Source organism: Spermophilus citellus, assembly GCF_964194105.1.
Source record: "Spermophilus citellus genome assembly, chromosome: 6".
NCBI lineage: Eukaryota > Metazoa > Chordata > Mammalia > Rodentia > Sciuridae > Spermophilus > Spermophilus citellus.
Window position 1 is genome coordinate 14566431 of NC_138187.1, and position 25392 is coordinate 14591822.

The 25392-nt window shown below is 39.9% G+C and overlaps 1 protein-coding gene across 6 annotated transcripts in view; it reads right to left on the bottom strand.

Moving 5' to 3' along the window:
• Positions 1-25392, bottom strand: part of DCUN1D3 (defective in cullin neddylation 1 domain containing 3) — a 34871-nt gene that overhangs the window by 8818 nt on the left and 661 nt on the right. For 3 of the 6 annotated variants that reach the window (XM_081300400.1, XM_081300399.1, XM_081300404.1), the window contains one exon: positions 13647-13750. The exons of 1 other annotated variant lie outside the window; for it this stretch is intronic. The gene's annotated coding sequence lies outside the window, so the exon portion shown is untranslated. Of the gene's footprint in view, positions 1-13646; positions 13751-21486; positions 21560-25392 lie in introns of all 6 variants that reach the window. 2 more of the 6 variants (XM_081300402.1, XM_081300401.1) reach the window with 1 other exon arrangement.

The following is a 25392-nucleotide window of genomic DNA, read 5'->3' on the forward strand; positions in this document are numbered from 1 at the left end:
ACCAATGTCAGTAAATCTGCTCTGCTTAGCTTAGACTGGACCAAGATCAGCCTCTAGCTTTTCTCAATCTCAACTCCAGCTGCTTCTGCCTCCTGCCCTCGAATCGAACAATCTCCAGACTCTCTCCTCCTCTGTGCCAGCCCTGGCTGCTGTTCCTGGGAATAGGCTTATCTTGCAGCCTGGCCCCAGGCCTGTAGTAGGCACTGCTGGGCCCAAAGGGCAATCCCAGAGGCTGAGGTCCCCATGGATGCTCTAGCTCCAAGAAAAGGTAAGGAAGCTGCTCCTGTCTCTCACATAGCTCCATGAAGTGACAGCCAGCTGTCTGTCTTCTAGGTGATTACTCTCAACTGCTGTGACAGACTGCCTCTTAAGAAACAGAATCACCCTGAACTAACCCCACTAGGACCTGGAATAAATGGCAATAGGAAAAGGAAACAGATGTGGGAACTACTATTATGGAAAGAAAAATAGAGAGGGACCCAGCATTCGCAGAGCCTGGGGCTGTATGCTTCATAGCCGTATCACCTTCAAACCTCACAACAAGCCTAAAATAGGTTGTTCTGTCTTTTATAGATTAGGAAACTGAGGTTTCTTAACCTCTGGCAGTGGGACCTGGGCGGGGGAGCAGTCTGTCAGAGTTCCCATGGGAATGTTTCACAAAGAAGGTAGGTCTTGATCATAGCATGAAACAGGAAGAGAGGGGGCAAATATGGTCGGTCCACATTAACAACATACTATCAATATTTTTAAATCATTATACTTAGGAGTAGATTATCATGAATTGTCATGTTTAATTCATTTGATAGTGGGAGGAAGTGAATAGAGTTTAAGGGAGTGGGCCTGAGGTCACAGAGCCAGCCTATGAAGAAAAAGGGATTCAAATCCAGGAGTCTGACTCCAGACTCTGCTCTCCACACTAGCCTCACTACTGTTCCTGCTGTGATGTGTGCCAGGATACACCCCTCCCGCAAGGAGACAATGGTGCCCCTAGAAGAAAACATACTTATCAACAACCTAAGTGTGTTCCAGGAGTACTGAGTAAATCTGCTCAAACTCCAGGGAGGCCTTTGGTTCTTGTCTGAAGTCTTCCTAAGCAATGTGTGTCCCTGAGGTAGTCACTTAAATTCTCTGAGTTTCTGTGACCTCATCATTAAACAAGGGGTCTGGATTAGTGTTCTGGGACTTCCTTCACATTTCTGACATCCAACAAGCTGAAGTTCTAAATGTACAATGCTTCAGGGTACTACTTTGCATCCTAGTGAATGGTTCTCATGCTTCTTCTTGTCCATGCCTATCAGAGCTAAGCCCCAAAGAGAGAGAGAGCATAAGGCTACTCCCATCTGGACAAGGAGTATGGATAACTTGGTTCTGCTGCCTTTCTTTTCCTTAACCATTTCAGTTTGATCTCTGCAGGGTCAGCAATGGGCTCTGACATATGGCAAACAGACCAGAGCAAGCTGGCTTGCTGCTGCAGCTGGTTGGGTCAGGAAGCCTGCTCTGAGGAATGCTGTGTTGGCTGCGGATAGGGAGCCTGTCACCCAAGGAACAGCTTTCCGAAATGAGGAGCTAAAAAACAGGAGGCAACTGCTGGCACACAAAAAAAGAGTCTGCCAAGCACTTGAGATCTACTCTAAGACTTCCTCGACAGAAGGGACCAATCCGATCCACTTCTCTCTGTTCCCAACTAGATTCTATTCAGTAATAAGAAGCCACTGACAGATGCTGGTGTTCCCAAATATTAGCGATAAGAAACCTATCTTTTCAACTTTTATCTAAATAGTTTGTAGCATTAGCTGGATGTATCTTATTTCTCACTGTATATGCCAGATACCCAAAGGCCAGAAGAAGTAAGTATGTGAATTCCTCAGCTTTTCTACAGCTGCCAAGGGCTGAAGCAGCTGTACTGGCAGAAGCCATCCTCCAGGGAGTCTCAAGGCAAGAATACAAGAGCCCTTGATTCTACCTGGCAGCCCCAAATTCTGAACGACCCGAGAAAAAGATGGAAGGGTGGTGTCCATTTGTAAACTCTTTCTAGAATAACAAAAATACCAAAGAGGAAAAATCAAGCACCTGCTATAAATTCAGAGTCGCTATTGTCACTTGGAACTCAGGACTTAAAAGATCACCTTTGGAGATTAGGTCTTACTGAGAGCTACTTGGGAGGGAAAGCTGCTCCTTCTGCCAAAGCAAACAAGACCTGTCTGCTTCTATTTTCACGCTTTTAAAAGACTTTTTGTCCTAAAATGTCCTACAGCAGCAACCCAAGGCAGCAGTTCCAGTTAGGAACACATGAGGTTCTACATAGCCGACTCAATACTGCAAAAGGAAAGAGGGATGACGGGAAAGATGAAAGAGAAAACATTCTTAAAAGAAAATAAACCAACTCGATACATTTCTATAAGATAATCTTAGGTCACATGACTAAGACCAGCTTGTTTAGCAAAGCAGTTTCTTTTCAAAGTGCTGTCATTGTTCTTTACCTGCACATTTTGAAAACAATCATGCGCCACATAAACAATGCTTCGGTGGAGCACACATACAACAGTGGTCCTACGCTATTATAATGGAGCTAAAAAACTGCTCTTGCCTCCTGACATGGAAACCATCCTAGCCATCCTGCTGTGGTCATGATGCAACTTATTACTCACATTTTCGTGTTGATGCTGGTGTAACAACCCTACTGTGCTGCCAGTCATCTAAGAGTACCACAAACACAATTATACATAGGTACACAATACTCAGCAATAATAAACTGCTATGTGACGGGCTTATGGATTTACTATGCTTTTTATCTTTAGAGTGTACTCCTAACATATAAAAGTTTCCTGTAAAACAACATGTGGTGTGACGCCAACAGCAGCCTCATACATCTTGTGTTTACCATCTCTTGATTGCATCAGAGGCTATACAGAGTGACTGACTTTTATCATCAAGATGTTAAGTACATTCTATGATGCTTGCTCAATAGCAAAATCTCCTAATGACATATTTCTTAGAACACAACCCCCTCATTAAGCAACACATGACTGTACACTACTGAGAATATACATCTAGTTGAGGCCTGAGGACTGAAGCCAGCGTGGACTGGCTAAACCAAATGTCTGGCAAATACCATCAAGCCAACACACATAAACTACTATAAAAATCTCCAAACACCAAATAACAAATCATTTTTGGTCTCTGGATTTAAGAACTGAGGTATTTACAAGAGCTACATCCCACATGACTCAAAATAATCAAAAAGGGGCCAGAGCATTTCACTGATCCACAGTGAAATAATTTTTGCTGTCACTATTTTTCTGGACAGGTCTGACTACCCATTTATGTGGGAAAGGGGGCAGGTATCATTAAAAAGTATGGGATTTCTATGTTGGCTCCTCTTTTTGTTTCTGAGCCAGTTTTCCCAGTGACTTTCCCTGTTGAAAAACCAGAGGACAGTCTTGGGTTGGTTTGTGCTCCATGGTACTATAATAAAACTAGCATGCCTGCTACACTCATCTCTGGGTGTAAGCTTGCAACTTGTCTCCTCCTGTAGGATGGTGGCTCATTAGATTCCACTGAAGGTGTAGGCACCAATTCTCTGCTTCCAGGCAGCATATGGCTATCAGCTACCCTGGAGGCTCACCTGACCATACACAATTTGCCCTCAAACATCCAATTACCACACTTCTGTTCACTTTTCAGTCACCTTCTGAGAAGTTCAAGAGTCAGCAACTAACTGAAAAATACTTAATTGGAGTCAATTTTTGCATCTCAATAAAAGGCAAGAAAGGAAACTGAAATGAGTCAAAAGATGAGGAAGGAACCTGACACAAAGATGATAAATGACTGCCCTCCAAATGTCTTAAAGGGGCACCTGAATGACCACAAATGAACAGATGTGGTTTCTAGAGCCACACAGCCTCTAAGTAGGCCTCAAGTTCATCACATGGTAACTAATCAATGTCTTTTAATGTTTGCTAATTATTTAAAAAAAAAAAACTAAATCCATTAGGACTACATTTATCAGCTTTTTCCTAGAGGCCCATAGCTAATGCAGGGCAGACAGGAAGAGCTTGAAGAGGGACAGAAAAGATCTGTACAATAAAAGAATTCCTGCTTTCAACCATATCACCAACCTGGTCAGAAAAGTCAGGCCACTAAAACTTTCATATCCTGATGCCCAATTCAAAAGTATTACATATTTATTCTGTGAAGATTAGAAAATGTAGACAAGAAAAAAAAAGAAAAAGGGTGGCGGGGCGGGGGAGGGAAGGAGGGAAGAAATGTAGAGAAGTATAAGGGAGAAAAATAGTCAGTGATTCCACCACTCCAGTTATATTTTAGAGTACCTAATTTTAGTCTTTAAAATAAGCACATATGGATGGCACACATATACACACATGTACATATTATGCACATTAAACCTTTAAACAAAACAGAAATCAGGGCTGGGGATATGGCTCAAGGGATAGTGCGCTTGCCTGGCATGCGTACGGCCCAGGTTCGATCCTCAGCACCACATACAAACAAAGATGTTGTGTCCACCGAAAACTAAAAAATAAATATTAAGATTCTCTCTCTCTCTCTCTCTCTCTCTCTCTCTCTCTTAAAACAAAACAAAACAAAACAAAAAAAACTGAAATCATACTGTTCATCCCATCTTGCAATCTTTTCCACCCAACACTTTTCATAAAAATTTTACCCTCTCAAAATGTTTTTAAAAGAGCAGCAATTCAATGGTATTATTGGTATCACCACTAATGCTCCAGCTATTTCACATAACCCATAGACTATTTATACTCAACTATTCAATCTGTCAAAAATCTGGCACTGCACTCCAGAGGTGGACAAAGAGATTGAGATTTTGTGTTAAAACATTTTTAATAGCCAGATAAGGCTTCCACTGAACACAAATATCATAATTTGTCGATTTAATCCCTTATTGTTTCTTGGACACTTAGCTTGCTTCCAACATCTCACTATTATAAATAATATCAGGATAATAAATAAACTTAGCATATTTATAATTACTTCTTGAGAATAAGTTCCTAGAAGAGAAAATAATGGATCAAAGATCATATATATATAGACAGATATAGATATACACACACTCATACATATATATTTATATACACATGACTTTTTAAAAAGGAAGTTATTTTTTCTCACAGTTTATTGACAGTGTTTATTTCTCTTAATATCTTCTTATAATATCTGCCAACTAATTCAAGATCCTTAAAATTTCTTTTTACCAAAAGCACTTAAGACAACATACTTAAGGAAAAATATCCAACTACCAAAGAAGGATATAAGATAGCTAAAGAAAAAAAAAATTTCTTTCACAGTGAGTCCAAGGACTTTAAGAAAGTAATGCTAAATGATAGAATGGGATGGAAGAGGCTGAAAAGAGAATTCTCCTAACAATGTCTTTCAAGTTTTATTTAATCTAAATTTCCTCAATATGTTTTTTCAAAAAGAAGACAGAGAGCTCTTCTTCCCTCATGCTCAACCTCAAAAAGAGAAAAAGACTCATCTGAAGGTTTGATGAGTAACTGTCCCCTTATCAAAGGTTTAGCCTCTGGCCCATAGGCTAGCCAGAACCAGAGAGAATTACATTCCCCGGGAGTAAAAGGTTCACTTGAATGGGAAACGTGGAAGCCGTGAAATGGTTCATGGGCTGGACTTTCTTTACGTGCTTTCAAGCCACAGACTGGATCAAAGGATATCACTTCATGTAGCAGAGTTGTGTCTTCCTCCCCAACAGCTTGGCTCTTGATCAGTGATCACCCAACTTCACCAGTAGGTCCCTGCCCCTCAGTCTTGGCAACAAGGCAGGGTGGGGTTCAAAATGGAACATGTGACTAGGACCACAAAAACCTCATATGCTCCTGACTTCAATGGAGATTGGATCGGGAATATGCAGGTGACCCAAGTTAGTCAAAGTGAATCGCAGCACTAAAAATACCATCCTCTTACCACAGCCACCAGGGAAAATAACACTGCCTATCAAAGGTCAGTGTGAGGATTATATGGGCCCTCCTTACTACATGAGTCTCAGCTCTAATGCAGGTAGAACCCAAGAATGAAATCCCCAAATAGAAAGTAGCACCGAAGACAGAGAGAAACTGAATTCTCAAGGCATTATTTGTACCCCAAATCCAACTATACCTAGAGTAAGATAAAAGTCTGGACTTCAAAAATATGTGAGCCATAAACAAGTAAATTCCTTCTTGCACAGACCAGATGTTAGTTTTGGTCACAACTGAAAGTGTCCCTACCAAGCTATGTCACTCAGTTCTACTTCACAGAGCACAGAAAGGGAAAATCTAATACTCAGACTTTCTGATTCATGCTCCAGGACCAACTTGCTAGGCCATATTTCACCCCAATATGTGAGAACCTTTAGCTGAACAACAGGACCAAAGATCCCTAGCTCACAAAAACTGTCAAATTCCATTACAACTCAAAGGATGCTAGTTAGAAGACTGTAGGACTAACAAGCCTGAAGAACCTTTCCAATTGCACATTTTCACAATCTTCGCCCTCCTGAAGTAGACATGCCCCAGAGTACTTACAGGTGTTTTGCTGTACTGTGGGCATATTTTCTGTCCTGCTCATGTTCCCGAGGTGGAGCCTCCTCCCAACATTCAAGGCTATAAAGTAAGAGCTTCTGGAAGTCTTTTCCCATGAAAAATAACAATCTTCCAGCTGAAATGGGTATTTGATCTAAACCACATCCTATGAAACAGACCAGAACTGACCAGAACTTGGCTACATTCTTGATTTCAATTACTATCACTGAAACAATCTCTTTTTGATTTTAAGTGCTGAGGAGCAAATTTAGAAAGTGTTCAAGTTTCTAAGACAGTGACAGGAAATGTTCATGTTTCGTGTCTTTATTGGAAATATATTCCCTACAGGTTGAAACCTGAGGCTCTGCCTGTTTTTTTTTTTTTTTTTTGACAGTTACTTATTTTCACAAATGATTATATGGCATGAAGCCCCAGGATACATGTATAGAGATGAGCAGATAATTAAATCAAAATAGAACTCTACACCTTTTGCAAAGTAAGGCATCTGATGATCCCTACCAGTTCTTGCCCACTACCGACCACATGACCTGGCAAAATTGCCACACCTCAGGGCCAATGCAGTGTTGTCTAATCCAACTCTGTCCTCATAGCTAGTCCCTATTTTTAAGAAAAGCCAGTATGAGAAAATTCTAAAACAAAGCAAAAGCAATAGAGCCAATAAGATCTTTTGATACATATGAAAACCTCAGGATAGCCATGGGTCCCAGAATAAACTGTAAGTGTGCGCACACACACACACAAATTTTGCATCCAAGAATGGGACTCCACAGAATTACCAGCAACTCCCTGAACTGCCATCATTGTTTAGCATGTACTGCAACCACAATCAACCCCTTCACTCAAAATACTGCAGCTCCTTTAGCTGCTCTAGCATAGTTCTGTACCTTTTTGGAAGAACAAAAAGTGATTCAGCTGCAGAATGATGATGTTTGTATAATCTGACCCTCTTGGCTCTCCAGCATACACTTGAACCACCTTACACCTCAGTTTTCTCACCTGAAAACTAGGAAAAACAAAAGATCACTTCCTATCTGAGGGGTCTCAGTTCAAATGTTGAGATGAATTTAAGTGTCCAACCAATTTAAGTGTCATTTCACTCCACCCCAGGACAACATTGTTTTATCTCTTCACAAGACATGCCACTCTCTGAAATTCTTATTTGTTGACTTATTTATTGCCAGCTTCCACTACTCACAGGGATTTTTATCATGTGCACCTGAGTTATGTGGCACAGAGCAAATGTTTGCTAAGTATGTACTGAATAATGATCCCTGATACTTACTGAGAACTCCCTCTGTACAAGGCACCTGTCCATCACTTTAAGTATATTAACTCATGATTGAATAAATGATCAACCTGACATGCTTGGCACTTTCCCTAGAACAGTTTCTCAACAAATGGTAGCTATTTATACCAATTCTAATTAAATGCTGATGTTAACAAATACTCAACAGTAAAGGGGCTGAGTTTTAAGGATCAGAACTTCTCAAGAGTTGGTTCTCAAGATCCAATTTCTCCTAGACCTCTGCACTCCCAGCACCCTGCCAGCTTCAGGAAAGAGGGCGAATAAATTGTCTCATTGCTCCAATTATTCCTTCCCTTATCAGTTTCTTAGATAATGTGATAAAACATGGCTTCTCAGTTTCTCAGTCAACAATATAAGGCTCCATCTCTCCCTGACACTTTACAAGTTGATTTTCACCTCCCACACAGCAAATGTCAGTCAGAATTTGAAGCTGAAACAGGGAGATGTTTAACCTGTCTCTTTCTGACCTGCACCTCGGCCTCTTGGGAAAAATTCACATTATTAATGGAAATCTCTCCTGTCTCCTCTTTTATCAAGGACGTAAGTCAAAAGGTTTACTGAGGCTACTTCCATGCAGCACTCTAGAAAGCCCCAGTGAAAACCTTTTGGGTACTGGTGTGAACAGTCTTTCCCATTTCAATAAACGAAGGCATCCTATCAAAGAGGTCTGAGATGCAAGAATAAAAACCAGTACCGTCTCTGAACACTGCATACTACTTATTTTAAATAGGGATTTGACTGTTTAAAACAGAAGGGCTCACAGTTTTACATTTCTTAAGATGTTACACCACTGTGTAATTTACAAAAACTCATTCAATGGCAGAAGAGCTCTGGATTCAGACAACTGAAGCATGTACCTTGGCAAAGAGGGTAAGAGTGTGGGCAATAAAGGTCTTCCATCTCTTGTAGAACCACCAGAGACAATGGGCATAGGATGGCAAGAAAAGACCAAGATCTAAAGTCTTAAACAGGGCTTCTAAAGCCAGAGGCACTTGCCAAGAAAGCAAAGAGCAAATTCCACCCCCGCTGGCTGGCAGGCCCACACACTCTGCTTACCCTGTGAAACAGCCAGCTCGTGCTCTCCCCACCCCCAGGCTCAGCTATGATATTTGGGGTAGAGAGAGAATAGCAACACTGGTGACTTTTATAGGAGCCTGCTTTATAAAAATAGAGCCTCCAATTTTAGGACTAAAATCAAAAAGAAAAATAGCCAGAATTAGAAGTTTGTTTTAACACAATACATTGAAAATTACAAGTTTAAGTGCTGGTAGCTGGGGATGGGGATCACACCACCACATGACTTCTCAGTGAGTCATAAAAAATAGTACAGGCTTGTTAACAGTGGATGTCCACCAATGCCAGGCTTAAGGAGTCCACTGTGTCAGGTGATGGAAAACCAAACTGACACCCCTTCCGCATTAGTTTCAGCAGTGGCAGGACTGACACAAATGAACTGCAGCAGCAACTACAACACAGAGCATTAATAGACCTTTCGGAGGCTGGTCAGAGGGAATGTTGATTATGCGACTCATTTTTTAGAAGTTAAAAGGAGAGAAAAACCTTCTAAACTATTAATAAATCACTAAAATATTTATGAATTTCTAATGCCCATTCTTGATTAACACACCCTTGTGTCAAAGCAAAAGCCAAATGCAGGTATTTAACAGCAAGGTGCTACCCTTTAGTTATGATAATCATTCTGGTGGAATTAGATGACAACAACAAAATTCACCTTCAGGCCTAGATGGATACTGTCATGATAATAAAGACCTCCCGAAAGGGCTTGTGGGTACCAAATTACATAACAAATTCATTTGTGCCAGGCAACCAGGATTAACTCCTATTCACCCAGGTTTCAACTCAGTACTGCCAATGGGCTTATCAAAATGGAAGAGTCATTATCCACCACTGCTTAGCAAAAAGCACAGTCATCTTTCTCACTACAAATCGGTTTGCTGACATTAACTGCTCACTGCAAGAAGTCAAACTTAAAACAATCTTAAAAAACTGACGCTGTTTTCTTCCAGGCCAAAAAAATGTTTTTAAGAACCAGAAAAGAAAATGCTTCATTACTTTCTCCCTCAGTAAGTTTTTCTGACTGAATTTTTAAGTGTGCAATGACATTTTTTTTAATAAAACACTTTATTCTATTATATATTTAAGGTTTAAATGAATGACAATAGTATTTATTCGTAAGGAACACAAACATTCATGAGTCACAAGGAAACAAATATAACAAGGGAATAAAAGAAACAGGACATTACTGCAAGCTCCAAGAAGGGAAGAAGAGCGTAAGGCAATGTGAAGAAACACCTAAGAAACACTTTCTAAAGAATCAAATGAAAAATAACCACCTACCATGTACCTACTGCACTGCCAAATCTTACATGCACATTATACATCCCTTTTTTTCCTATCACTGAGCTACAACCCAGCCCATGGTGTGTGTGTGTGTGTGTGTGTATGTGTATACATAGACACACATATGCTTTTGAGAGACACAGTCTCACTAAATAGCTGAGGCTGAGGCTGGCCTTGAACTTGCAATTCTCCTGCCTCACACCCCCAAGTTGCTGGGATTATAGGTGTGCACCACTACAACAGATTACTCATCACTTTTGCATAATAATATCCACAAATACTTCCCTAAGGTTTACTATGTACCAAACTATATTTTAAAAGCATTTTTGCACATACTAACTAATACAACAACCCAATAATCCATGCAAAGACCCCAGAGGGTAGATGTTATTTTCACCATTTTATAGATGAGAAAATTGAGGCATTAAGTGCGAATAATTTGCCTAAGGCGACATTGCTAAAAAGTGGCAAAGCTAAAATCTAACCCCACGTTCTACTCTTTCTTTTAAGGAAAATGCTTTCAAAGACATTTTTTTAAATGCAGGTTTTTAAACTGCCTCTTTCACAAAAAGCACACCACCATAGGGTGGCATTCTGTATGTTTTGGTGCTCCATATCTTTCAGTTACTCAGAATGAGAGCTTGAACTAGACCAGCAGCTTTCAAACTGCAGCTACAACCTTCAGTGAGAAATACACTCTACATCCTGACTTAATACACCCATGTAAACACATGCATGACCTAATGAAGTTTCACACAATAATATTTACCCTCCTGTGATGCACTCTGATTTATCATATTTCTTTTACATTTCATTTTTAAACTGGTTGGTATGACCCTCCAGTGACATACATGCATAGAATGAAAATCTCAAGACCAAATTTGAAGGTTTCCTCCAACCTCTTATGTGCCAGACACAATGCTGGACATTTCCCAGTCATGATAGTATTTAATCTCCACAGCTACCCTGGGAGGATGGTACTACTGTTATCTCTGTTTTACAGATGAGGAAATGAGCTCGGAAATAAAGTAGCTTACACAAGTCCCTACTCTATGACAGAGTCAAGGGAGCTCAGCAAACACTCCATCGGCTCCCCAGTTTCCAAGTGTCCTTTCATTTACATGGGGAAATGTGTCTATTTCTGGCCAATGGGCTGTAGGCAGAAATGACTCAGTGACTGCAGGCAGATGTGATAGTATTTTGAGGCCCAGGCACAGATTTGTCACATGACATCTCACCCATCTTTCCCCCTTAGTGAGCTGAGCCAGTGACCCAAACTATACAAATGGTACCATATGAGATAGTGGAGCCTTCCTACATCAGCCTGGGTTCCTGTGTGGTTGTATAGAGCAGAGCACTGCTCTGTCTACTGAGCCAAATGGAACAAATGAGTTTTTATCAGAATAAGCCAGGTTTTTAAGTTCTAACTCCTGAGTATCTATCCTTCCACAATCTACAGTGACTGACTTAGTTCAGGCCTCTGCTGTCTTTATTTTAATACCCTCACAAAAGGTTTAACTACTTCCAATCTCTCCACACTGCCACTGTAGTAAACACACACACACATACACACACACACACACACACACACCCGGGCATGCCATGTCCCTACTCAAAATAAATTCCCCTTCATCTACAGAACAAAATCCAAACTCAACAAGGTATACAAGGCTCGTCTGGATTTGTCCTCAACTGCTGTTATTATTCTTCCCCTTTTATCTCAGGTATCTCAGGCACATGGCAACATCTGCCATTCCCCAAAACGTCAGGGCCTCTCCTGTCACTATAGGGTTACATGCACCATCAGTACTGTTGGGAATATCTCTTCATTCCCTGTTCTCTAGTCTTGGTCCTTCGAGTCTAGCTCAGATTTTCTTCCTACAGGACTCCTTCCTGCTGACCAAGTGTCTCTATGCCTCTCAGTACCTTCTTTTATACAACTGATTTTTTTATAGTATTGATTTTACAACCTTAATTGTTCTTGTTTCTGATGTTCCTAAAATACTATAAGGTCCTGAAGAACAAGAGGCACTCCAATTTGTTGGAATGAAGAGCTGGCAGCATATAAATACATTTCTTCTTTCGAAAACACTACATATTTAAATCCTAGGGTCAAACTATGCACGCTTCTCTACGAAGATCCTATGTAATCCTGAGAGGATTACATTTTGGAGGCCAAAATTTTATAGCTTATAAGACTGGTTTTGAGTTTCAGAAGTCCCCTATGAATGATTCACATTCCATCTAGGAAAGCCAGTCCCTCATTCATATACTTCTAACTGGAAAACCACAAAATCTGGCTCTTTTTAAGGAGAAAATATCTTTTTTATCTGTTTAGAAATCTTGAGCAATGTTAAAAGTGTGTTTCTAAAAATTTCTGCTCTTTTAAGCTGTTATGGCAATCGAAGCTTTTTTGCTTAAGCAGGTTTTGTCAGAAGTATTAATGCTGGAAAGCTTTAGAATTTTGTGTTGAGTGAATCAATTTCAGCACTATATGCAAATAAGAAAGGGGAGTGGCTTGGACCAAATTACTTACTGAGAACAAAAAAAAATCATTCCTTCCAAACAGCGGGAAAGGCAACTGGAAAGATTTTAACCTGTTGCATAACTTTTTATTAGTTCTTTTCACTGGGTCAAGCAATAGTTGAGAACTATATACTTAGAAAAGCAAATGCTCTGATAGATTGAGCAATTTCAGTTCTTTGCCTAGGGAAGTTTTAAAGTTCGAATTAAAGATTAAATCTTCAATTAAGTGTTTCTTTTTTTTTTTTTAATTTGAATTTTCCAGGAAAGTTCAAGTTTCCAACATCCCCCAAACTCTTTATTTTAGAAGCAAAAAGATTCTAGATGAACTGAAAGTTTACTCTACCTTAAGAAGATCATGATAAGTGGTCCTGGAAACAGCCTGGAAAGGTACTGAACTCTACCACCATGTTTGTACAACCTTCCTCTGAATTATGTATCATCTTTTTAACTGAGTGGTTTCATATGCTTATACTTTTATGGAGATTATACTACCATGGAGATAATTATTTGTATGACTGGGAAAGAATCTTCTTCTTTCATGTGGCTCTCATCTCTAAAAACTGTACTACTCAGCTGCCCACAAGAAAGCTTAACCAATACACATTGATCCAATGGCAATTTCCCAAGGAGAGAAGGAAATAAATAACCCCACTTTAAGGGCTTTACAAAACCTAGTCTGTACAGCAAGGGCAAATGTCACAAACCATGCCCATTCCCTTTCAAAATTCATCCAGACTCATCAATCATTGTACTAAGGGAATGGACTATTTCAGAAACCTGATATATATCTGCCCTGAGTAAGGTGGTCTTGTGAGTTTTACATTCAAGGAGAGAGGTAAACTGGTTACAATTCAAATAAAATTGCTGCAGATGCATACCATGAAGTAGATCTTTCTGGGAATGAAGATTTTTAATCCGGCAAAACAGCCTTAAAACCTGAAGTGGTGTCCCACGCTGGTAATCCTGGAAGCTATTCCCGAGGCTGAGGGAAGAGGATGGCAAGTATGAGACCAGTCCCAACTCAGCAAGGCCATTTAGAGAGACCCTATCTCAAAAAAATTTTTTTTTTTAAAAAAGGAATAGTCTGGAGTATAGCTCAGTGGTGCAGTTCTTACCAAGCATGCATAAGGCCCTGGTGTGTGTGTGCATGTACATGTGTGTATATATACATATATATATGAATGTATATGACCTTAGGTAAAAGACTTCCCCAATGTACCAGTAACACAAGTCACAGCCATTCTCAGAAGACAGTGTGAATGAAAAAAAAAATCAAAATTATATAAGGATTTGAAGCATGGAACACTAAATCCCACCTCAGCTGGGGAACATAAGAGGAGTTTCTCATTAGGAAATCATACAGAGGGCTGGGGGTGAAACTCAATGGTAGAGCACCTTCCTAGCATGCTCAAGGCCCTGGGTTCCATCCTCAGCTTTGTCAAAAAAAAAAAAAAAAAAAAAAAGAAAAGAAAAGAAAGAAAAAAGAAATCTTATATATCTTATATTACACAAATGAAGTAGAAGATAAACTTTATGCTACATCATTATCACCATTTTCCTCAATATTAAACTAATCCTGTAACATTTGGCACAGAAAGGAAATAGACTTGAAAACATCTTTATAGCAATTTTCAAAAATTATCATTTGAAACATTAAACAATTTATAACAGGGAGCAATAATAAATCCATGGTCCTTTATGCCGAGTAAATTTGGAATAAGATCACTTGAAAAACATATACCAACCACCAAATGTATGTAGATGATTAGAGATGACAGTGGTAAGATACACAGAAAATATACAGGAACAATAGATAAAAAAGGCTTAAAAAAGCAGAAAAATCAAGAAACACAGACTACATCTGGAAGCAGCTTTCCCAACCTCTATTGCTCAATAGAGATTTTAGTTTTATTCTGGGGTTTTACTGAAAAAAGCACCTCCCACAATAGATGGTATCATTTTCACCACTACTAGTGTGCCTTCAAGACCTCCTCACTGCGTTAAATCATGAGCAACAGGAAAGAAAGTGAAACAAGATTTTTAAAAACTGTCTGCCTCAGTGTTTAACTTCACTTTAGGGCACATGTCACACTGTCCTTCTAAAACAGTTACCAGCAGTAAGTAATGTACAGGTTGGCTCTTGAGATGAGGCAGAGCCTCCGGCTTTCAGAGCCTTGAATCCGTGCCCTGGCTTGTGTGCAAGAGAAGCAGTCAAGGGTTTTTCTTCTTCTTCCCTAACAGAGCAAGTCAGACCCTAACTTCTACCATAGGAGTCCCAACATCAAAGAGTGAATGGAACTAAAGATCAATCCAGGTAGCAGAGAAACTGCTAACAGTGAAGGATACAATATTATTCATTTTTTATTGTTTTTAAAAAAGGGGGGCACAGGCTGGGGATGTGACTCAATGGTAGAATTCTTGCATAGCATACACAAGGCCCAGTTTTGATGCCCAGTACTATACAACAGAAAAAAAAGGCAGCGCTATTAATGTTTATGACATTTTAAATTCTATACAACCTATGAATATTTTTTCTATGAAAATAAAAATTTGTTAATTTGCTTGAGTTAGAAAAGTCTATAAGCCCACTCAAATTTGGACCTGCTGGACTGTGGCCATCACCACAAAGATTTAACATTAAGATCTGGCACTGCATTAGAATTAATGAGTCTTTAAATTTACAAACTTCAGCCATTCCTTACCACCTTTATGATTTACATGTCCATTTTCCAACCCAACTACTGTTCATGAGATTTTTTTTTTAAGCTTAAAAAAATTCTATCTACTTTAGCATTATTCTAAGCCTAAATATCCAGGTGGACACATGTGTCATATTCTAGTTATGTTTTCAGTAATACATATTAAAAACTAGAATAAATTAAAAGTAATCATCACATACCACCAAAAATCATCTTGTATACTGTCAGTGACACAAAAATACACACCCTTGAGTGTTCATAAGAGCAGCTCATATACTGTAAGTGTAACCAAAACCATAGAGTAACCAAAGCCACACTTCAAGAAATTTAGTCATTTGTCACAGTTAAAGGGTGGGCGCAATGGCACAAGCCTGTAATCCCAGAGGCTTGGGAGGCTGACGCAGGAGGATCACAAGTTCAAAGCCAGCCTCAGCAAAAAGCGAGGTGCTAAGCAACTCAGTGAGACCCTGTCTCTAAATAAAATTCAAAATAGGGCTGGGGACATGGCTCAGTGTTCGAGTGCCCCTGAGTTCAATCCCTGGTACCCTTCCCCCCCAAAAAAATCAGTTAATGAAACAAATTCAAAGAGGGGATATGACCTGCCAAAAGTCACACAGCAAATAATAGCAGAGTCCAGGCTAGACTCAAGGACTGCCCAGTGGTGGTTCTACTTAAGTACTCTCCAGAGTACTTAACTGAGCTAACCAAGTTAGAGACCAGGCCTCAGTAGAGTTCACCAACAAGTGAGACTAGTCAGTGAGCCCTCTGCGTGTGGATGTGGGCTTTTCACTTCTCCTAAGAAGCAAATTCATAACATGGCACTTACCAGCTAACTCTCCTGTCAAAGATTATCTGGACCTGCTAAAAGAAAACCTTGTTTCCTTCCAAAGTTTCATGTGGTTTTGCCCAACTCACTGAACTTTAAGGCATATGGCCAAAGATTAAAATGTCTCCTGGATCAGTTTCCCAATTTTTGATCCAACAGTATCCTGACCCCTTGTCCCATTGTTAGACTCATGCAGGCTCTATAGGGTTTCAAGAGGAAGATTTTCCATCTCTGGGTTTTAGGCCAGCTTTGGAAACAGGCTGGAAGTTTCCATTACAGAATCACTCATGTATTTCCCAGATACCCAAAGGGCAGGTTTTATTTTCAAGCGATAGATAACTTGTATCTACTGTGTGCCTAGCAATGTTTTATACACTGCCCCATACTTTGACTATAGGAAGAGGTAAAATGACATAGTTCCTAGCCTCTTGAAAGCTGCCAATCCAGGTAAGCTTAGCTATGTATGCCATGCAGCTAACAATAACTAATATTATTAAATGTTTATCTATATGCAAAGGCCCTATGCCATGTCCTTCAAATGCATTATCTTATTGAATCTTCACACTTATTTCCAGAGATTACTGTCAATGTACACGATAGAACTGAGGCCTCGTGATACATGGCTCATTCAAGTTCAAATTGCAAGTAGGTGCTGAAGTTCAGACTCAAACCCGGATTGACTCTAGACCTAATCTCTTCACCAATGCACTATATATACCTACACTGTTTTAAAATCATATTAAAAGGTAATGTGATATCTGTATATCTAATTTCTCATTATCTTTTTTCTTCTAGTAGGGAGGTCTAGAATTAGTGCACCAGCGTACTGTGAAGTTTTAAGAATATAGCACATTCTGGGAATGCGACCTCCCTGCAATCCTCTACCTCAATGCTGGGGATGGAACCCAGGCATATGCTAGGAAAGTACTCTGCCACTGAGGTACATCTCCAATCCTAGGAATGCCATTTATATTGAGGGAAGTTCACTTCCTGTAACCTGAGTTATTCAACTGTTTGCAGCACCCTGGATATCAAAAAATACCATCAAGGGCTGGGGATGTGGCTCAAGCGGTAGCGCGCTCGCCTGGCATGCGTGCGGCCCGGGTTCGATCCTCAGCACCACATACCAACAAAGATGTTGTGTCCGCCGAGAACTAAAAAAAAATAAATATTAAAAATTCTCTCTCTCTCTCTCTCTTTCCTCTCTCACTCTCTCTTTAAAAAAAAAATACCATCAAATAATAATGCACATTGCTAAGTGTCATCTAAATTAATTGTAGGTAGCCTTATTCCATTACAAAACTGGAGGAAAATGTGGTATAATAAAAAATATGTTCTGTCTTTGTCCCTCATTCCTGGCTCCTGCCAACTCCTAAAACTCTTGGAATTTCCTGACTGATGTGTCTTTTATTATTTAAGAAACACATTTTGGACACACCACAGAAAAACAGGTCCACATTAAAGCCAACTTCACTGATGCTTAGAAGCCACTTCCCAGGCTTGATCTAATCATGAAATCTTCACGTGTCACCAATTCAGAGCACTGCTGAATTTGGCACTAGTAAGAAATCACACTCTTTAGGCAGATTCACATGTACCTCAGAAGAACACAACATGATACCAGGCATGGTTTTGCATGACTGTGAAAGTACCTACTCGGGAGGGTGAGGAAGAGGATCATAAGTTCAAGGTCAGCAGTATGGACAACAGTGAGACCCTGTCTCAAAATAAAATAATAATAATAATAGGGCTGGAGGGAAAAAGTGTCGGGAGGCCCCTCTGGGGATGCAGCTTAGTGACAGAGGTTGAGTAAAGTCTTATATCCAATCCCCAGTACCACCAAATTTAAAAAAAAAAAAATTATATTAAATTTTTAAAAATGCAGACATGGTATTTTTAAAAAATTTTAAATTTTAAAAATGCAGACAAGTTTTACAGTGATTTATTGCACATTTACTCTAGTTTCAGGAGAGAGTAATCATGTATTACCTCAAGAGCTTACCTGTTCACATTGAACTGCAGACATTGTTATGTGACAACAGTCACTATCTATTGTTCTCTTCCTTACGCACACTCTTTTTTTTTAAGAGAGAGAGAGAGGAGGGAAAGAATTTTTAATATTTATTTTTTAGTTCTCGGCGGACACAACATCTTTGTTGGTATGTGGTGCTGAGGATCGAACCGGGCCACACGCATGCCAGGCGAGCGCGCTACCGCTTGAGCCACATCCCCAGCCCTACGCACACACTCTTAACCCAAACCTTAACAGATCATTATATTTCCCATCTTACTTACCAACTTCTGATTTGTGAATATAAAGTCCTAAGTGACATAAATCTAAAAGAGAAAGCCAGCACTCCATAAGCAGACCATCACAAATAACCAGGGAGTCTTTAAGACCAAGCTAGTCAAACCAACCACTACATCCCTGCACTCCTCTCTCTGCAGCAGAAATATACCTTCCAATTGGGGGACAGAGGACTTGTGGTCAGGGCCCTGATCGGGCCAGTATATTGCATAACTCCACAGGTCCCTGTCCCCCTCCTAGTAAATGGTATTCCCTGAGTTGGGCAATCATGTGGGACTGTATCTTTCCTACCCACTGTCCCCTCAGTAAGTGCCATTTAGTACTTTTTAGCCCTTCCCAGCTGGACCACTGAGAACAGGTCTCTTCCCCACTATCCCCTGGCCACAATACCCTCCTCTACTACTCTGTTCCTATAAAGGTCTGCTCCCCTAACTCTAATTCTTCCCACCCCAACAGAATCACCTAAATGGCTCCTGAAAAGCCTTTAGATTTTTCTTTTTCATAAAGATTTGGAAACCCCAAGCAGAAATGTCCAGCCCATAGCCATAACTTATAACCAACTGTTCTGAATAAATGATTGGACAAGTGACAAGTTAGGTCTAAGAAAAATTAATTTGCTAAGACAAGAGCGCCATGGAAATTTGGGGGCGGGCGGGGGGGGGGGGGGGGGCGAGTACCAGGGATTGAACTCAGGGACACTCAAACACTGAGCCACATCCCCAGTCCTACTTAGCACCTCGCCATTGCTAAGGCTGGCTCTGAACTCGTGATCCTCCTGTCTCAGCCTCCTGAGCTGCTGGGATTACAAGTATGTGCCACCACGCCCAGCACCATGGAAACACTCTTAAAGATGGACACAGCATTCATTAAATCACTTTTTAACTCCTTAATTCCACTTCCAAGAAAGAAAGATAATACTACCACAAGTGAGAACCCCCCCCCCCCAAAACCACCCTTATAGGGCCTGAAACTTCTAGCATGTCCCTTGATCCTGCCACTCAGGACTCACTCATGCTTTTAGTGGGCTAGCACGCTCCCCAAAGATGTATCCAAAACCTCTCTTCCCTGTTTAATGAGCAAGGTAACCAGTGGATAGAAAGCAAGCATTTAAATGAAAGTAAATTTGCTTTACAAACATTTTTAAAAAAACAGTGTATACTCATTGTGGTTATTTCCACAGAGCTATCTGTCAGTGGGTATACCTTCATTTTCCTGTTCAGATTCCAGAGCAGATCACTGGGTAAAGGAAATACTGTACATGGGTCAATATTTTGCACAGGTCTTCTCTAAAGCATGTGCAATTAGCTTAAGATTTAAGTGAAAAAAAAAAAAAGTCTCAACTCCAATTTGAATGTAGTGTGACAACTTTCAGAAATATTTTGAGGGGGAAAAGCCTGCTCTCCAAGTTAGTATCCACAACTTCTCTAAACTGGGGAACTCTCATCCTATTAGTCATTAATAAAATTGCTTCACACATGTCATGCTATATATAGAAAGAGTCCTATTTAGAAGATTAATAGTTTGTGACAAAATGTTTAGGTAAAGAAACCAGGAAGATAGAAAACCAATACCAAGGATTTACTCAGACTCTACTGAATGTCTACACAGACTAAGAGAGGCTGTGTAATGGAGAGGATAAGAATTAGTGCTGAGAAGTCCCTGTAACTTTCTTGATTTGTTTTCCCACTAAAATCACTGCTATTCAACCTGTTTTCATCTTCAGAACATTTTGTTCAACTGAAATTTTACGGGAAAGCCCACTGTACAAGAATATTATAAGAATAAGAACTTTTTTCAGAATCAAGCAGTGGGGTAAAATGGAAGGAAGAAAGCAAAATCCCCTCATCCCTGCCACAAGCATATTCGAGTAATGGTCACCAAGAGAGCATCTTAAAGCTCAACTTGTTACAAAAAAAAAAAAAAAAAATCACAATAAATATTCTAAGGTTCTGCAAGGATCTGACTTTTTTCCTGATTCTTCCTAAACTCAAGGAAGTGGAATTAACTGTATTCAAAAAAGTAAATGCTACCACCTGAGTCTTGCTCAGAACCAAAATTAGAACTCACACTCCAGTCCAGTTCAGGTCAACACTGAAGAGTCCAAATAACTTCAAGAACAAAATAGAATTAAAAGCTGTAGTCAAATTCTGCTGATTAATAGTGTGGGAGCAATCTATTACTAAAACAAGGAGCCAGGTCCTTCCAACACTGTCTCCTAGACTAACAGGCAGAGAGTAAAGCAATGGCAACAAGAAGGTAAACTCTCTTCCAAAATGAAAAGTCCTATACTATGCAGGGGTGCTATCCAAGATCCTCAGTCAATCATCTTTATAGGTCTCATCACAGAATTATTTCCATTTGCCAGGTTTAGTCCTCCAGCAAGACAGAGCACAACTGGAACATGGATGATGCTTCCCAAAGCTATGTAATTTAGGCTCCCATGATGCAATTCAGCTCAAAAGCCAACAGTGCAGCTCAGCCCAAAGGACACACCTGGGCAAGGCCAAGCCCTCAGGATGACACAGATGTCTACCTATCTATGCAATCAGGTTGGTAACCAGATGCTGGGGAAGTGACTTATTCTGTCACAACAAGGGCTAGTCACCAATTTACTGAGTTTCCCTATTCTGATTTATGGTATTAAAATGAGGTCTCATTTGCACACATCCTAAAAAAAGATGACTGGGCATTTCCCCCTTGCTGTTTTCTCTTTTCAGCATACCACAATTTCAGAGAACTGGAGATTGAGCCACTTCCTACCTTTTATCTATTATCCCCCCCAATCTCCCTTTTTGGCTCCCCCCCCCCAAATAAGACCCTCTATCACCTACAAAAACAGAGCTAGCGAAATCAGATTTGAACTAAAGGACACTGACTCAACTGACCCTGATGTGCAAAGGGCTCCAGCCACTGTCCCAACATTAGGAAGAACCGATCCAGGTTCAATGGTATCAACATCTGTAAACAGACACAAAGAGGTAATTGTAAGTTATCAAAAGCTAGGGAAATAGAAGTTACCACATAATTACCATTGTTTCAATCTGAGTTACCACTTCTTCACCTCAAAACAACTGGAAGCCAGTGTACAATTAACTCTCCTTACTGCAAAACATATATCAAACAGTAACAAAATCAGATCAACTTTAAGTCATCTAATGCGATGCAAAACCACTTACCCACAACTCCAACACCAAGTGGTGTCAGCTGACTTTTTAGGTGTACACCTTTCAGAAGAGTTTGCCCAAAGCTTCCATCTAATTAAGAAACAAATTCACTGGTACCCTACATTAAAAGGCCAACCTAGCTCCAAGGCTCCAAATGTACTTGGATTTGCAGATTCTTTCTCCAAACACAATTAGTGGCCAATGTAGGAGTCAATGGCCTCTCCCTGTGTTCAAGTCCCCTCCTACCCATCCACCCCCTTTCAAAAATTAGAAAAGAGCCACCAGTCTTCAAACTTGGCTGATGAAATTTCAGCCTACAGGATATTTTCATACATGAGTTATAATAAACAATTGAAATGAAGATAAATAGTGGACAGCTTAATAACCCACTGGATAGAGCATTTTATGCCTAGCATGAACATACAAAATTAAGTTCAAAATCTTTAACCTGGGCCAAACCAAATGTGTGGCTAATATAGTACGTATGTGCATATGTGTACATCCATAAACACAGGTGTGTATCTATATGCATATATGTGTACCTGTATACACCTACATACATGTATGCATATACACACATATGTACATGTGTATGTGTGCATATATTACTACCAATTGTCCATTTCTTAGTTCTACTCAAAGTATGAAGGGTGGAGTCTATTGTTTGCCTCGCCCTAAGCTGTTCACTTTAGTCATTTGCTTGGTAAGGTTTTGATTGTATTCACATCAGAATTCGGTACCAGGCTCTGCTGCATCCCTTCATTGCCCAGAACTACCCCAGAAAGCTCCATTCAAGTTCATTCTGACAACCATCTATAGGTGCTATCACAATACCAGAACCTACAACAGGTGACAAATTCTCAATTTTTTATTAATCTTTTCCAAACACTAAGAGGTTTTATTAAACATTTCTAATACTGAGTTTACTTCAAATAGCCTAAGCAACATTTAAGTCTTTTAATTGCCTGGCTCAAAAGGCTGATTCACTCAAAGAACACACTAGTTACTGTTGTAAAGTTCAAAAGAAAAAAGAAGCATATTCTTTCTGTTTCAGACCACTGTGATATGGCTGAAAAGGGCCAAATCAAGGAGAAGTCTTTATTAGACCTCTCAAGTGGACAATCTGGTCAAGGTGAGGTTCCAAAGCAGTACACTGTACCTCCAACAAAAGGCCTTGGTTATGTGCCAACCCAAAGATGCCAACATAGTGGAAATGAGCCCTACGGTGGTCATTATCTAATGTAATCCATTGAGTGAACTTTTAGTACCAACCTACATATCAGCTGGGTGTTATTAGCCATCAGGAGGACCAGACAAGAGTGGACTATTGCAACATAAAGTCCTCCTCCCCACAAAAAAACAGCTTTAAAGTTGGATCTTCATGGTCATCTCTGTAGACCAACAGGGCATGTATTAACACATGCCTGATCCTTCAACCTTAAATTCACAGAGATGAAAGATTCACATACTAGCATGCATTAAAGTATGCCCTCAACTGAACATCCCAAGTGCCTCCTCCTTTCCCACTCTCAGCTGGGTGACTTTTTGTTACAATAGTCCTACAGTACCTGCAAAAACAGTGATAAGACCCTTAGAAATGTAACAGATTTAATCAAAAAGGAGCTTCATTACCTATTTCCTCATCCTTTTAGCCTTTATTTTTCTACCTATTCTGAGCCCTACCTCCACCTCTCTGATCCTCTCTTTTTACTCAACATTTTGCTCCCTATTCTGGCTATTACTGCCCTCTTCCCCTTCCTTCCACCAATTTCTTCCCAGTCTCTGGAACTTGCCAAGTTCATTCCAGCTAGTTTCTGCACTAACCATTCGCTGAACCTGGAAGGCTCCTCCCCTTATCTTTCATGGCTGGCTATTTATTTAAAGCTCAGCTTAAGTATCACCTCAGAAAAATCTTTCTTGAAGCCAGATGTGGTGGCACACACCTGCAATCCCAGCAACTAAGGTGGCTGATGTAGGAGGATCAGGAGTTCAAGGCTAGCCTCAGCAACTCAGCAAGGCCCTACCTGAAGAACTTAGTGAGGCCCTGTCTCAAATTAAAAAATAAAGGCTTGGGGATGCAGCTTAGTGGTAAAGTGCCCCTGGGTTCAGAACCAAAAAAAAGGGAGAAAGATGTTTCTTGATTTGCATTACAAACATTTTCTATCACAACATTCATTTTCTTTAGCACTTAATCAAAATTAGATTTCTTTATGTACTATCTCACTGTCCCCACCCCCACTTCAATTAAGCTCCAATACAGAGTAGACTTTTGCTTGTGTTCACCTTTGTACACTGGTTAGCACTTAGTAGCCAGTCAATAAATGTTTGTTGATTGAATGAATTTTGGACTTTTCATTCAATGGCAAACAAGGCTCCAAATTTATTAAGGTAAGAACAGCAGTCATTCTTTTGTTATTCTTTCATGAAACATCAAGCACACTGTTAGTTGTACAATCAAGGCATTAAGCATTCTGTTTTATCAGGCCTGAAAGACCTGATAAATGGAATAGGAATGTCTTTCCAGCACCAGAAGAACATCTGTTACGATAATTCTTCTAGCAAAATGCATATCAAGCTCAGTTACAGAGGGACAGGATTTATACACACTTTCTAATCAAAGGACACCTAAAATTTAGGCACTATCAAAGTTCTTAAGAAGACAGTTTCAGATTCAACAGAGAATTTCTTAAAAAAAAAAAAAAAAAAAGACCAACACCAAAACAAGAATCATTATACTTCACTCTGAAATCCACATGACAGGCTAGAGGAATGCTACTTGATGATTTTTTTTTTAAACAACAGAATATCAAAGACATCTTTCCAGTTATTCTTTGCTTTCTTCGAACATTTTTTTTCACACCCATTACTGGTTTATATTCTTCTTTACAATAAAACTGAACAGATCACAATGTCTCATTTGAGACCACCTATACACAAAGAATCAGCTAAACAAATAAGATGAAAATCAGCACAAGTCGATTGTGTCACTGAAGACGTGTGTGCCAGACACAAATGGAGAAAAAGATAAAAGAGCCATTGTCCAATTGTAGAAACAAAAAAGTAATATGGGGTTTTCTGTTCTCTGAAGTGCATCATGAAGTGTGGGTGGAGAGAAACAGAGAAATCCAGAATTAGCCTAACATCAAATCATTCTGGAAAGAGTTGACAACATGTAAATTCCTCACACATAAAGTATTTAGAGCAAGAGACCTTGATTCCTGGGCTATGATGCCATTTAGGATTCCTTGCAAAGGCTTTAGAATTCCACTATTCATAAAAGAAATTGCTCCTCCTTATAATAGGAAGCTACAAAGCGCTGAGAAGTACTCCCAATGCACAGCCTGTGACTGAAGTATTACAAAGCTTGCAGTTAAGATCTGGGATAGAAGCTGAACACCTAATTCAAAAGAGGTAACCAAGATACTAAGTGCCATAAAGGCGGGGGAGGGGGGGACCACGGCTGACACTCAGCCACAGAGAATTAAAGTGGAAACGAGGGGTGTGTATGGGGGTAAGGGGGGGTTGGAAAAAACAATACATTTGTCACCCCATCCCACTTCCTATACAGGATACAGGCAAAGCCTCCAGCCCCATTACCTCAGGCACAGATGGTTATCGTTCATAGCA